The sequence below is a fragment of the Marmota marmota genome, unplaced genomic scaffold (genome assembly GCF_001458135.2).
Source record: "Marmota marmota marmota unplaced genomic scaffold, marMar, whole genome shotgun sequence".
NCBI classification, from domain to species: domain Eukaryota; kingdom Metazoa; phylum Chordata; class Mammalia; order Rodentia; family Sciuridae; genus Marmota; species Marmota marmota.
This window is the reverse complement of record NW_026000137.1, coordinates 308,184-320,650: the sequence shown is the minus strand read 5'-3', so window position 1 is coordinate 320,650 and position 12,467 is coordinate 308,184. Positions and strand designations below refer to the sequence as shown.

General features: G+C 42.2%; 1 protein-coding gene across 2 annotated transcripts in view; it reads left to right on the top strand.

The window, feature by feature from the left end:
• The first annotated feature begins 1,952 nt into the window (after positions 1–1,952).
• Rnf32 (ring finger protein 32) overlaps positions 1,953–12,467 on the top strand; it is a 38,031-nt gene continuing 27,516 nt past the window's right edge. For both annotated transcript variants that reach the window (XM_048785427.1, XM_048785426.1), the window contains exon 1: positions 1,953–1,963. The gene's annotated coding sequence lies outside the window, so the exon portion shown is untranslated. The remainder of the gene's footprint in view (positions 1,964–12,467) is intronic.

Here is a 12,467-nt window from a genome sequence, read left to right as displayed (position 1 = left end):
GACGGAAAACAGCCACAGACGCAGCCATGGCAGAGAACGTGCAATCCACAAATGGGGTTGAAAACGATGATTGATAAGATTAAGGCTGCTATGGCTTGGATGGGGTCTGTCCTCCAAAGCCTCCTGTGCTGGAGGCTGGTCCCAACTGCCATGGTGATGAGATAGGACCTTAAGAAGTGGGAGATCCTCAGGGCACTGGGGTCAAGGTAGCTCCGTGGGACCCCAGTTAGGTCCTGCAAGAGCAAGTTGTTACGAAGCCTGAGCACGGCCCTGTTCACTCTCTGGCCTCCCGCCTGGCCAGCGACCTTCTCCTACTCAGACACTCCTGCCCTGGGAGCCTTCTACCAGGAGTCCCTCACCAGAGCCAAGCCAAGGCCAGAACTGCAGCCTGAATGGACCTCTTTTCTTTGTAAAGTAGGCTGCCTTGGGAACAAGTCAAACCATCACCTGACTCTGGTGGAAAAGATGAGCAGCAGGCAAGAAGAGATGGGTAATGTAAGCAGAGAGAGGGACACTTCAGAAAGACTCAGAAGGCAACACCAGAATCTGAGAACACAGTCACAGAAGTGAAAACTGATGGAGCATGCCCAAGGCAGGAATCAGTGGGTCCGCAGACACCAAATCATGTATAAAAGGCCCAGAACAGGCAAATCCACAGACACAGAATTCAGACTGGAGGTAGCCAGGGGCTGGGGCAGAGTGGGGGGAGACTGGGGTGGAGTCTGGCTCCACTGCAGAATCAGAGACGTTTTAGAACTAGATAGGGGGGGTTTCACAGCTCGGGCTGAACCAAATGCTAATGAACCACTCACTTTGTAATGGTCAATGCCGCAGTCTGGCTGGGCACAAAATCACGAGCCACCACACAGCTTGTAGATTCAAACAGCAACTCTTTATTCCCGAACTCACACCAGCCGTCTACAATCACGTTCTGGGGAAATCCACGTTCTCTCCCAAAATCCTCCACTGGGCTTCAGTCTCCCAAAATATACTGTCTGAATCCCGTGAGAACTCAAGGGGAACTCAGGCAGCAGGATACGCCCTATTCCCAGCAGGAATAATCTTAAACCTTAAACCTGGAACCTAAACTGGGAACGCCCTAAACCCGATTATGTTAAACCGGGAACACCCTAATCCGCCCTGGTCCTTGAGCAAGGTCAACTACATTCAATGTCACTGCAAAATGTCAGCAACATGGGGTACGCTGGCAAGGAAATTGTCATACCTACTTGGCTAATGGCTCCCAGCATCTCCCCCCTTCTGATTAATTAAACAACAAGCAATGTGGCTTAAGGACCGTGCCTGGTAGGTTGTCCAATTCAACATATGGTTCTTACCCGTCATCGGAAAACTGACCTTTAGGCGTCAGCCTCCTGTCTTAGGTTGATACCACTGCAATTGGATCATACCCGTCACTGACTACCGGTCCAGCATACAGCCATTGGCCCCCAAATTTTAGACCATCACTAGCAGAAGGGAGGAGGATACAGAAATGCCACGACACCAAGCCAATTGACGGCTCCTTGGGAAAAATTGCATCACTGGTGACACCATCAGCAAAGATATGCCAGCACTACCACAATTAACATGGGGTGCGCTGGCAAGGAAATAAAAATTGCATCACTAGTGACACCATCAGCAAAGATATGCCAGCATTACCACAATTCGCTGCACCAAATGATAGTTACATAGTCCAGGCAAGTTCTGCAAGCAGTTCAAAGCGGAGGAATCTATCAATATGTCCATTTCCTCCCAAAATCCGTTTCCTCCCAAAGTAAGTTAACTCCTTGATTGAGCATTACTTGTTGAGTTATATTCATTGATGCATCAGTTTATACAGTTTACTGTGATAGCTATCATAGAAGCTGTCTTCACCGGCACTGGGATGGAGATGGGAATTCTGGCAATGATGTTAAAAAGACATTATCCTGAAAAGAATTATTAAATATAATGAAAAGGAAAGGTGAAAGTAAACAAACAGATCTGTTAACCTACTTTAAAAATAATCCTTAACAGCGTTTTACCTAATTTAAATTAGTAAACAAACAGATCTGTTAACCTCCTTTAAAAACAATCCTTAACAGCTGTTTACATAATTTAAATTAAACCATTTAAATCACGTGAATAAAAAATTAATAATAATTCGGATCCATTTTTTCATGAGCGCTCCTCATATAAGAAATATGGACATATGCACATATAGACATACAACACAAAACACAAATGTGCACACAAACGTAAAACACATAAGAAAATAGTAAAGGCCTTGTAGCTTTACCTGGGTGAAATCTCCATTGCAATGTTTAAAAACTCAAAAAATAAAACCGATCAGAAAAACATTAACCTAGGTTTGTATGAGCTCAAAAAATAAAAATAGAACCTTATGATGTGGAAAAATGCAATAATAAAATAGCTATTGAAAAAAGCATCCTGGTTAATCACTGTCGCAGATGTAAGAATGGCCAAGCTGGAGTTCTGGATATCAGCTGTTATGGATTTGAGTCAAATCATCTTCTTTTCGATCTGTAGTCAACATTATTATGTGTGAATTTACCTCAAAAATTCTCTTAAAAATTAAGGAGAAATGAAGATTTTTTTTTTTTTTGGACAAATGAAAACTGAGGGAATGCCATCAGAAGACGTGTCTTGCAAGGAGAGTTCAAAAGGCTGTGCAGAGAGAAAGAAAGTGACATAAGTCAGACACTCAGACCCCCTTGATGAAGAGTGTTAGGAAGAAAGAATGAAGGCCAAACAAGCTTTTGCTTCTCATTTTCCTAATATCACAGTTCAATATAATTAAAAGAAGCAAAGCATTGGATGATTGCAACTTAGAAGTAAGTGGAAGGGGTGGAGTGGTTTGGGGAAGGACAAGAGGGAAGGATTGGGAGCAGTCTCATAAGGCACCCACCCTGGCCATGGCATGGTGTAGTGTCACTTGAAACTGGACTTAGATTAGTTCTAAATGTCTACAGCAAACAGTAGGGCAACCACTAAAATACATTTTAAAAGAAGTAGAATTGATAAACTAGGAAAGGAAACAAAAAAGAATCATAAAAAATGCTCAATTAAAACCACAGAAGGCAGAAAATGGGAAATTTTTAAAAAATAATAAGTTCAAAAAATAGAAAAAGGTTACAAATATGCTAGATATCAATCTGTCAAAATAATGAATATATTAAATGTGAATATCTTTGTGTTTTAATTGGTATATTTAGATATACCAATTAAAATATACCAATTAAAACAAAGCTTGGGCTGCAGTTGTAGTTCAATGGGAAAGCACTTGCCTACCACATATGGGGTCCTGGGTTCAATCCCTAGTGCCACAAAGATAAAACAAAAGGATGGACAGCCCCAGCTGTGTGCGTCTACAAGAAACCCACTTTTAATATCAAGATGATGATAGGTTAAAAGTAAAGGGCTAACACCAAACAAAGAAGGCTGCAGTAGCTATATTAATTCCAGACACAGCAGACTCTAGAACAAGGAAGACTGACAGGGATAAAGAGGGGCAACTGCATAATGATGTGCGTCAACTGCCCAGGGAGTTAGAGCAATCTTCACTGTGTATCCGTCCAACAGCAGAGCATTCAAATACACAAAGCAAAAGCTGACACACTGCAAGGACAGACAGATGAATGCACTGTTGCGTTGGAGAGCTCCAGACAGCAGGTGGAAAGGCAGCAAGGATGCCGTCCATCAAGTGGGAAGCACCAAGGATCGGCTGAATCGACTGAGAACTGCAGAACACTTCCTCGACTCAGATGAAACACTCACCAAGACACACCACACTCTGGGCCTCACAGATGCCTGCACACCTGGAAAGAGTGGAAGCCATACAAAGCACCCTCTCAGACTACAAAGGAATTAACTATAAATCATTGATAGAAACAGATGGAAAATTCTCAAATATTTGGAGATCAAAGAACATAATGAAATAAGACATGAGTCAAACAAGAAGCCACAAAAGAATTTTTAAAAAATATTTTGAATGCAATGAAAACATAAAATTTGAGGATGCAGCAAAGGCAGTGCTTGAAGAAAAATGTGCAGCACTGAATGCAGGCCCTAGAAAGTCACAACCAGAGCCACTGCCAGCTTCCACCCGGATACCAGAGGAAAAGCAGACAGACCTAAAACAAGCAGAAGAAGAGACATTCTACACATTGAGCAAAAATATAAATCGAAACCAGAAATACATAGAGAAGCTCCAGAAAAACTAAAATTGACAGATCTACACCGCATGAAAAGAAGACAGAAGAACAAGTTACTAATCAGAAATGAAAGTGGGCACTGAGCCCCTGTGCATTGAAAAGATGGAAAAGGAATATATGAGCAACTGTATGCCCCCAAACTTGACGACTTCGATGGGAGGGGCCGATAGGGAAAGACGATGGGAATAGACCTATAGTTATCAAAGATATTCAGCCAATAGTTTTAATAAGTTCCAAAAGATAAAGTACTAGGCCCAGAAGGTTTCATTGGTGAATTGTACCAAACACTTAAAAGAAGAAATGATATCAATTGTTTATAATCTCTTCCAGAAAATACAGAATCTGAAATTTCCTGACTCATTCTATGAGGACAACATTACCTAATATCATGGCTTGGATCTGAGGTGCCCCCAAACTTCTTTAGTGCAGGAATATTCAGAGGTGCAATGATCGGACTGTGGGAACTGTAACCTAATCAGTCCATCTTAGTTGGAATGGACTGAGTTGGGGGTAACTATAGACAGGTGGGGTGTGGCTGGAGGAGGTGGGTCCCAGGGGGCTGCCCTGGAAGGGGGGCTCTTTCCTGCAGCCCCTTCTCTCTGCTCCCTGACCCCCAATGGGCTGAGCAGCTTTCTTCTGCTGGGCCCTCCCCTCTCCTGGGTCCCGGCAATGGAGTCAGCCTTCAGTGGACTGAGACCTCTGAGACCATGAGTCCCACCTAAACTTCTCCTCCTCTAGGTTGTTCTTTTCAGATATTTTGGTCACAGTGATGTAACAGCTGACTAAAACACCTGACCTCATAGATCAGACAAAATATAAAGAAAAGAAAATTCAGACTAACCTCTCTCATGAACATAGATATAAATTCCTCAACAAAACAATAGCAAATAGAATCCAATAATGTATAAGAAGAATTATTCACCACAACCAGGTGGAGTTTATCCTGTACATACAAGGCATATTCAATATTCAAAATCTAATTAATTTAATCTACTATATAAATAAGCTAAAGAAAAAGAGACATATGATCATAGCAACAGATGAAGAAAAATTTGAAATTTAACACACATTCTTGATTTTTAAAAACTCAGCAAACTAGAAATAATTGGGAATCCTCTAAAATTGACAAATAACACCAAAAAAAAAAAAAAAAAAGCCTACAGCTAGCCTTGTATTTAATGGTGTAAAGCTAGAGGCTTTGTCTATAAGATCAGGAACAGCAAGAGTGTTCCCTCTCCCCACTTCTGTTCAGCTCATCCTGAAAGCCCTAGGTAAAGCTGTAAGACAAGAGAAGAAAAGTAGACAGGAAGGAAGAAAGACAGCCATCTTAGTCTGCAGATGACACAACTAACTGCCTATGCGGAAATTCTGATTATTTAGCAGAAATAAAATCCTAGAACTAACAAGCAATTAGAGCAAGGTTGCTGGATACAGGTAAGTAAACAAAAGTCAATTGTTTTCCTATATATCATCAATAAATAAGTGGATTTTTAAACTAAAATCAGAATACCATTTATATTAGTAACCCCCCAAAACGAAATATTTAGGTATAAGTCTAACAAAATATGTACAAGATCTATATAAGGAAAATTATAACATTCTGATGAAAGAAATAAAAGAATATCTAAACAAATTGAAAAATATCCCACGTCCGTAGATAGGAAGACTCCATGTTTTTAAGATGTCAGTTCTTCCCAACTTGATTTATAAGTCAACACAGAATCCCAACAAGTTGTACTGCAGTCCAGTTACTCTGCAGTTTACATGGAGAGGCAAAGACCCCAAGAGCCGCACGATGCTGAGGAGAGCCAAGTCGGAGGACAGCACCACCAACTTCAAGATTCACTGTGCAGCTGTAGTGATTAAGGCAATGAGACAGAACAGGGGACCCAGAAGTAGTCTCACACAAATATAATCAACTGATTTTTGACAAAAATAAATAAATAAAGGCAATTCAATCGAGAAAGGACAATCTTTCCCATAGATGCTGCTGGAAATGCAGGACTTCTGCATGGAGGAAAAAAATCTACATACAGATCCTTTGAGGGGGTGGCTATTTTTAAGTAGTAGTTGGACACCATACCTTTATTTAATTTATTTATTTTTATGTGGTGCTGAGGATCGAACCCAGGGTCCCACACATGCTAGGCAAGCGCTCCACCACTGAGCCACAACCCCAGCACCCCCAGCCCTCTTTTGTATTTTATCTAGAGACAGCGTCTCACTGAGTTGCTTAGCTCCTTGCTGTTGCTGAGGCTGGCTTTGAACTCACCATCCTCCTGAATCAGCCTCCTGAGCTGCTGGGATCACAGGCATGCACTACTACACCCAGGTATAAACAGGTCTTAGCACATTTCATAAAATGCATAATTCAACATATCAAAGATCTCACTGTGAGATGAACAACCGTAAAACTTCCAGAAGATAATATGTAAGAAAACCTAGTTAACCTTGGTTTTGGGAATGACACTACCAAAAGAATAATCCATGAAAGAAATAAAATGTCAAATAGGACTATGTTAAAAACCAAAACTTCTATGCTGTGAAAGGCACTTTGAAGAGAATAAAAAGAAAAGTCACAGAAAAAATCTTTGATACACACATATCTGATCATGGACTTCCATATAAAATATACAAAGAAAGAGGGCTGGGGCTGTAACTCATGGTAGAGCACTTGCCTTGCAGCTGTGAGGCCCTGGGTTCGATCCTCAGCACCACATAAAAATAAATGAATAAAGATATTGTGTCCATCTACAACTAAAAATAAATAAATAAATAAAATACACAAAGAATTCTTGTCACTCAACAACAAAAAAGAAACTATTTTTTTTTAATGGTCAAAAGATCTGAGTGGACACCTCACTGAGGTAGTTTTGAAAATGGAAAATGAGCATATGAAAGATGTTCAATCTCACATGTCATTAGGAAGTTGTAAACTGAAACAAAAATAAAATATCCCTACATAACTATTAGCAATGGCTGAAGTCTAAATGACCTGCCCCATCAATGGCTGTGAGGATGTGGAACGGCAGGAATCTCAGGCACACTAGCAGGGGTTCTCGAGGGCACAGCCACTAGGGAAGACAGTTGGTGGTTCCCTGCAAGAGTAAGCCCATTCTCACCACATGACCAACCATCGCGCTCTTATTATCCATCCAAAGAAGCTGAAAACCTGGGCCTAATAAAAAACCTGGACAGAATGTTAGGCCACTTTATTCATGATCACAAAACTGGAAGCAACCAAAGGCCCTTCAATAAGAGAAATGGGATCCACCATGAGAAGACTCTGAGGAACCTCAAGGCCTGCTGCCAAGAGGAACCAGTCAGACATGCTGCCGGTTCCCGCTCGATGACACGCCTGAAAGGCCAACTGCGGGACAGTTATAGGGCAGGGCTGCCAGGGTTCTAGTGGGCAGCTGGGGGGATAAGGAAGCAGAACAGTTGTGAATGCTGCGCAGTGACGAGTACATGACATTATGCATTTTTCAAAACTCTTAGAGCTACAAAAAAAAAAAGAGTGAATTCTGATGTAATCAGAATGTACAATAAACATGTTAATAAAGGTAATGAGGAGCCAGGCATGGTGGCATATGCCTTTAGTCCAAGCTACTTGGGAGGCTGAATAAGAGGATTGCTTGATCCTGAGTTTGAGACCAACTGTAACATAATGAGACCTCATCTCAAATATATGTGTGTATATATACACACACAAACAAATATAATAAATATAGAATATAAATTTATGTGTATTTATTTATATATGTGAATACATACACACACACACACACACACACACACACACACACACACGTACCTGGGACCTAGAAATTGCAGTATGCTTTAGCCTGAATACCTTTATCATGTCACACATTAGACACAGAGTGAAAATTAGTTATAATATATTGGAGTCAACAGCAAAGGATGGATTTGCTCCCTTCTCTATTCAGAAAACAATTTTTAAAGTGAGATCATTTGTATCACCCACTACTTTAGGTTACAGTTGAAGGACTGAAATACAATTCCTTCTGCCTTCCCAGCACAGGAGGCATTTCTATTGTTCCTCATGATCATGTGACATCTGTCAGGGCACTCTAAACTGTGGGGGGAGGCATTTAAAAACATTTTAAAGAAGAGCTGAAACAGCTTTTCCTAAGTCCCTTTTCACTATTTTATTAATATAAAACAAAACCATAGTACAATCTAAAGGAACAAAAAATTTCAGAAAGTCCCACTGGTGTACCTGAATCTTCAAAGCAATGGCTGCTGCAGAACACTCAGAGATTGGCAATTCCTAACAGATTTCTGGACCTCACATATTGCAAAACACAGAAATGACTAAGGGTCATTTGAAGAAAGTAAGTAGATGCGAACAAGCTTGGGATAGAAGCTGGTGACTGTGAAGTGGCCGTGGGAAGTCAAGGGCAGTACCAGATCAAGAGAAGTACTTGAAGGAAGGTGGTGACGGTGAAGGTTAAGGGCTCAAAGAACACGCATGCCCAGGGCTTCTGCTTAGGTTAAGCTGGACGTCCAGGGCTCGATAGAGAGGTGGGAGCAGGAGTTGTTCTGACAGCCTGGGAACAGAGGCCCTGGACTTGCAAGAAGGCTGCTTCCCAACAAATCCACCTGAGTCAAAAATATCAACAGCCAAAAGCACTCAATAGCCTGATAAGCCCATTGAGAAGTCAAAGGCTCTGCGTCACCATGCCTCCCAGCACCTACTTGGCCCTCTGGTCTTCTCTTTCATCCATCTCCACCATTCCTAGGACAGCCAATAAAGATTCTGAAATTCTAAAACCAGTTAGTTGAATGAGTCCAACACAAAGGCCAGAGGCCCTGGAGAGTGGGCTCAGGACCAGCCTCCCGAACACGGGTCTGCAGCTCACCAACAAATGCCCTGAAGGCAGACCATGGAAGATAAATGCCTGGTGGGTTAGAGATGGTAATAAACCCTGTCTGAGAATGCTGCATTCTGATTATCTAACTTAACCCAACAAAACATACTATCTTGAGAAAGGATGAATAATTGTTCCTTATTCTCCAAATATCAACCATGTCAGGTCTGCTTTTGTTGAGAATCACAAAGTAGTAATTACAGGTTAAAATTTCAAGCAAAATCCTGCAGAAAATACTGTGTGTGACTAACAAGAATGACCAATCTATTTTGGATAGAAAACTTAAATAATCCAATCAATAAATGGTCAAAGGAACTGAACAGGCATTTCCCAGAAGAAATATAAATGGTCAAAAACTATATGAAAAAGTGTTTAAAATCTCTAGCAATTAAGAGAAATGCAAATTAAAATTACACTGAGATTCCATCTCACTACAGTCAGAATGGCAACAATCAAAAATATAAGTAACAATAAAATGTTGGCAAGGATGTGGAGAAAAGGTTCACTCATACCAATTTGCCGATGGGACTGCAAATTGGTACAACTACTCTGGAAAGCAATATGGAGATTCCTTAGAAAACTGGGAATGGAACCACCATTTGACCCAGTCATCGCACTCCTCAATTTATTCCCAAAAGACTGAAAAGCAGCAAACTACAGTGAAGTGTCAACATCAATGTTTATAGCAGATCAATTCACAATAATTAACCTATGGAACCAACTTAGGGCCCTTCAACAGATGAATGTATAAAGAAAATGTGGTTCATATACACAATGGAATATTATTTATCAACAAAGAAAAATTAAATTATGGCATTTGCTGGCAAATGAATGGAACTGGAGGCTATTATGCCAAGTAAAATAAGTCAATCCCCCAAAACCAAAAGGTGGAATGCTTTCTCTGATATGCGGATGCTAACACATAATAAAGTAGGGGAAGGAAGAATAGAAGTTCATTGTATTAGACAAAGAGGAATGAAGGGAGGGATGGGGATGGAGAAGACAGTAAAATGGATCAGATATAACTTTCCTACGTTTATATATGAATATACAACCAGTGTAACTCCACGTCATGTACAACCACAAGAATGGGATCCTAATTAGAATAAATTATACTCCATGGATGTACAATATGTCAAAATACACTCTACTGGCATGTATATCTAAAAAGAACAATTTTTAAAAAAGTAAAAAAAAAACTTGCAGACAGAGGAACTTTCATGAAAATTTAAGCAACTGGATAGCGGCAGGAATGTTTAAAAAAGGGAATGTTTTTGAATTTTGGAAAGTTCAAGAGAAATCCCCTAAAACATACAAAATTAGCAGGCCCTGTACCAAGCAGTCTGCTGCAGTACCCTGTTTTAATCTCATCGAAGTTCCAGGGTGGCAATAGCATCACCATTTGTCATCAAGTAACAACAGGAAACCAGGCCCACATGGGCTGCAGTGGCAAGAGGAGTGGGGCGAGCTCCAGGGCTCCCACCAGGCTCCAGAGCTTGACCTCTGTGCAAATCTCACTGTCTTTTCCTGCATAAGCCTCCTTCTGAGGCCCAGGCGGTAGCGCCCACAGCTCCAGGCTCTCACCTGCATGCTGAGAGCTCCTCCACATTGGGGGGAATGTGGAGGAATTTCCCAGTACCACTGGGAAAGTAGCTGAGTGCCTCTAATTGGCCCATGGAGGTCACATGCCCACCCCTGGCCGTCCCCAGGGGCAAGTCACAAGGTTTTCTGACTAGCTGAAGCTGGCCACCTGTCCCTCCCAAGACGGGTCCCCAGGCTACTCCTGGAGGATGCTGAGGGAGAAGGAACAAGATCCCCTTTACAGCTCAGGAGCCCATGGTCTAGGAAGATAAAGTGACTTGCTGAAAATCAGACACCTAGAAATAAGTCTAGGTTGACCTTAGGTCTACTTGCCACACCCATATGTACCTGTTTAGCACTAGAATTTAACAATGCAAAAAGACCCTTACTTAACTTCTAGATATAACACCAAGTTGAAACATAACATTACAACACTGCTTCATTATGAATTTAATTTGGCTAACAAAAAAAAAAAATCGTAACCTATTTTAAATATGCTTTTGAAAATTTCAAAAAGGAGTTTCCAGTTTAGAAAATTCATTTCCACTAAGAAAAAATTAGAACCGTAAGTGGAGTTTTATTGTCTTCTTTCATAGATATATCCAAAATTTATGTTAATTTTTAAGTCCTTGGTGATCAATGACTACTTTCCAATCTACCTTGGTAACTTTTTCAGATTTTGCTTTCCAGGAAATTAAAAAAAAAAATTTACATTTACATTTTTTGTACTGTCATATTTTATTCCAATTAAAGTACAAGAAAGTTAAACTAACAAAATAAAGTCACTGTTGTTTGAAAGCAGAAGAAAAAACTTCTACTGACCATGATGAAATATGAGTTAGTAGATTTAAACAACTCAAAAATCAGATGAAAAGCGTAAACTGGTGGTTTGCAGACCTCGACAGCAGGCAGCACAGGACTGTGGTCCTAAGGAAAGGCTGTTTCAGCAGCCTGTGGAGTTTCCGGGCCACAATGCAAACAGGCCCTTGTAGTGGAGTTGAGCACACAGCTCGGATTCCAGGGGCCAGGAAGGAAGACCTGTGGAGACTGCTCCGAGGTCTCCTGGAGCTCCTCTAGGTCTTCACCTGAGCACGCACCAGCTCAGGCCTGTGGGGATCGACCCGAAGCCCGGACAGCCCGGGCACTTCCTGGGGCATCTGAGGGCTGTGGCCGGTGGGAAAGCAGCCCTGGGCGCAAGCCTCTTTCAACAGCTCACACCAGCGCCCACAAGGCCTGGCACAACCGAAACTCCCAGGCACCCACAGGGGACAGAAGACCCACAGAAACAGGCCCAGCAGTCACACAGATGCAGGTGCCGATGCAGACAAGTCATCAGAGGCCCGGGACAGCCCAGAGTGACCGACAGCACAGCGGAGGGCACGGGTGACCAGACCCAGTGACCGACAGTGCAGCCGTGGACATGTGTAACAAAGACATGTGTGACCATGCCAGGTGAGTGACAGGACAGCTTAGGACACAGGTGACCAGGTCTGACAGTACCATCACGGCAGGCGGGTGAGCAGGCCTTGCAACCCTGCACACCCACGGACCTGGCTGACCAGGCCCTGTGACCCAGCGTAACCACAAGGGTGACCAGGCCCTGTGACCCAGCCTAACTGCGGCACTAGTGGACCAGGCCTGTGGCCAGGCGACGGCTGGTGCACCTGTAGACACCTGTGACCAGGCCCTGTGGCTGATGACAAGGCGGCGGGCAGGCGACCCAGCGGTGGGCGGAGGGCGCGCGGACCCTGGAGGGTAGGTCAGATGTTTATAAGAGACA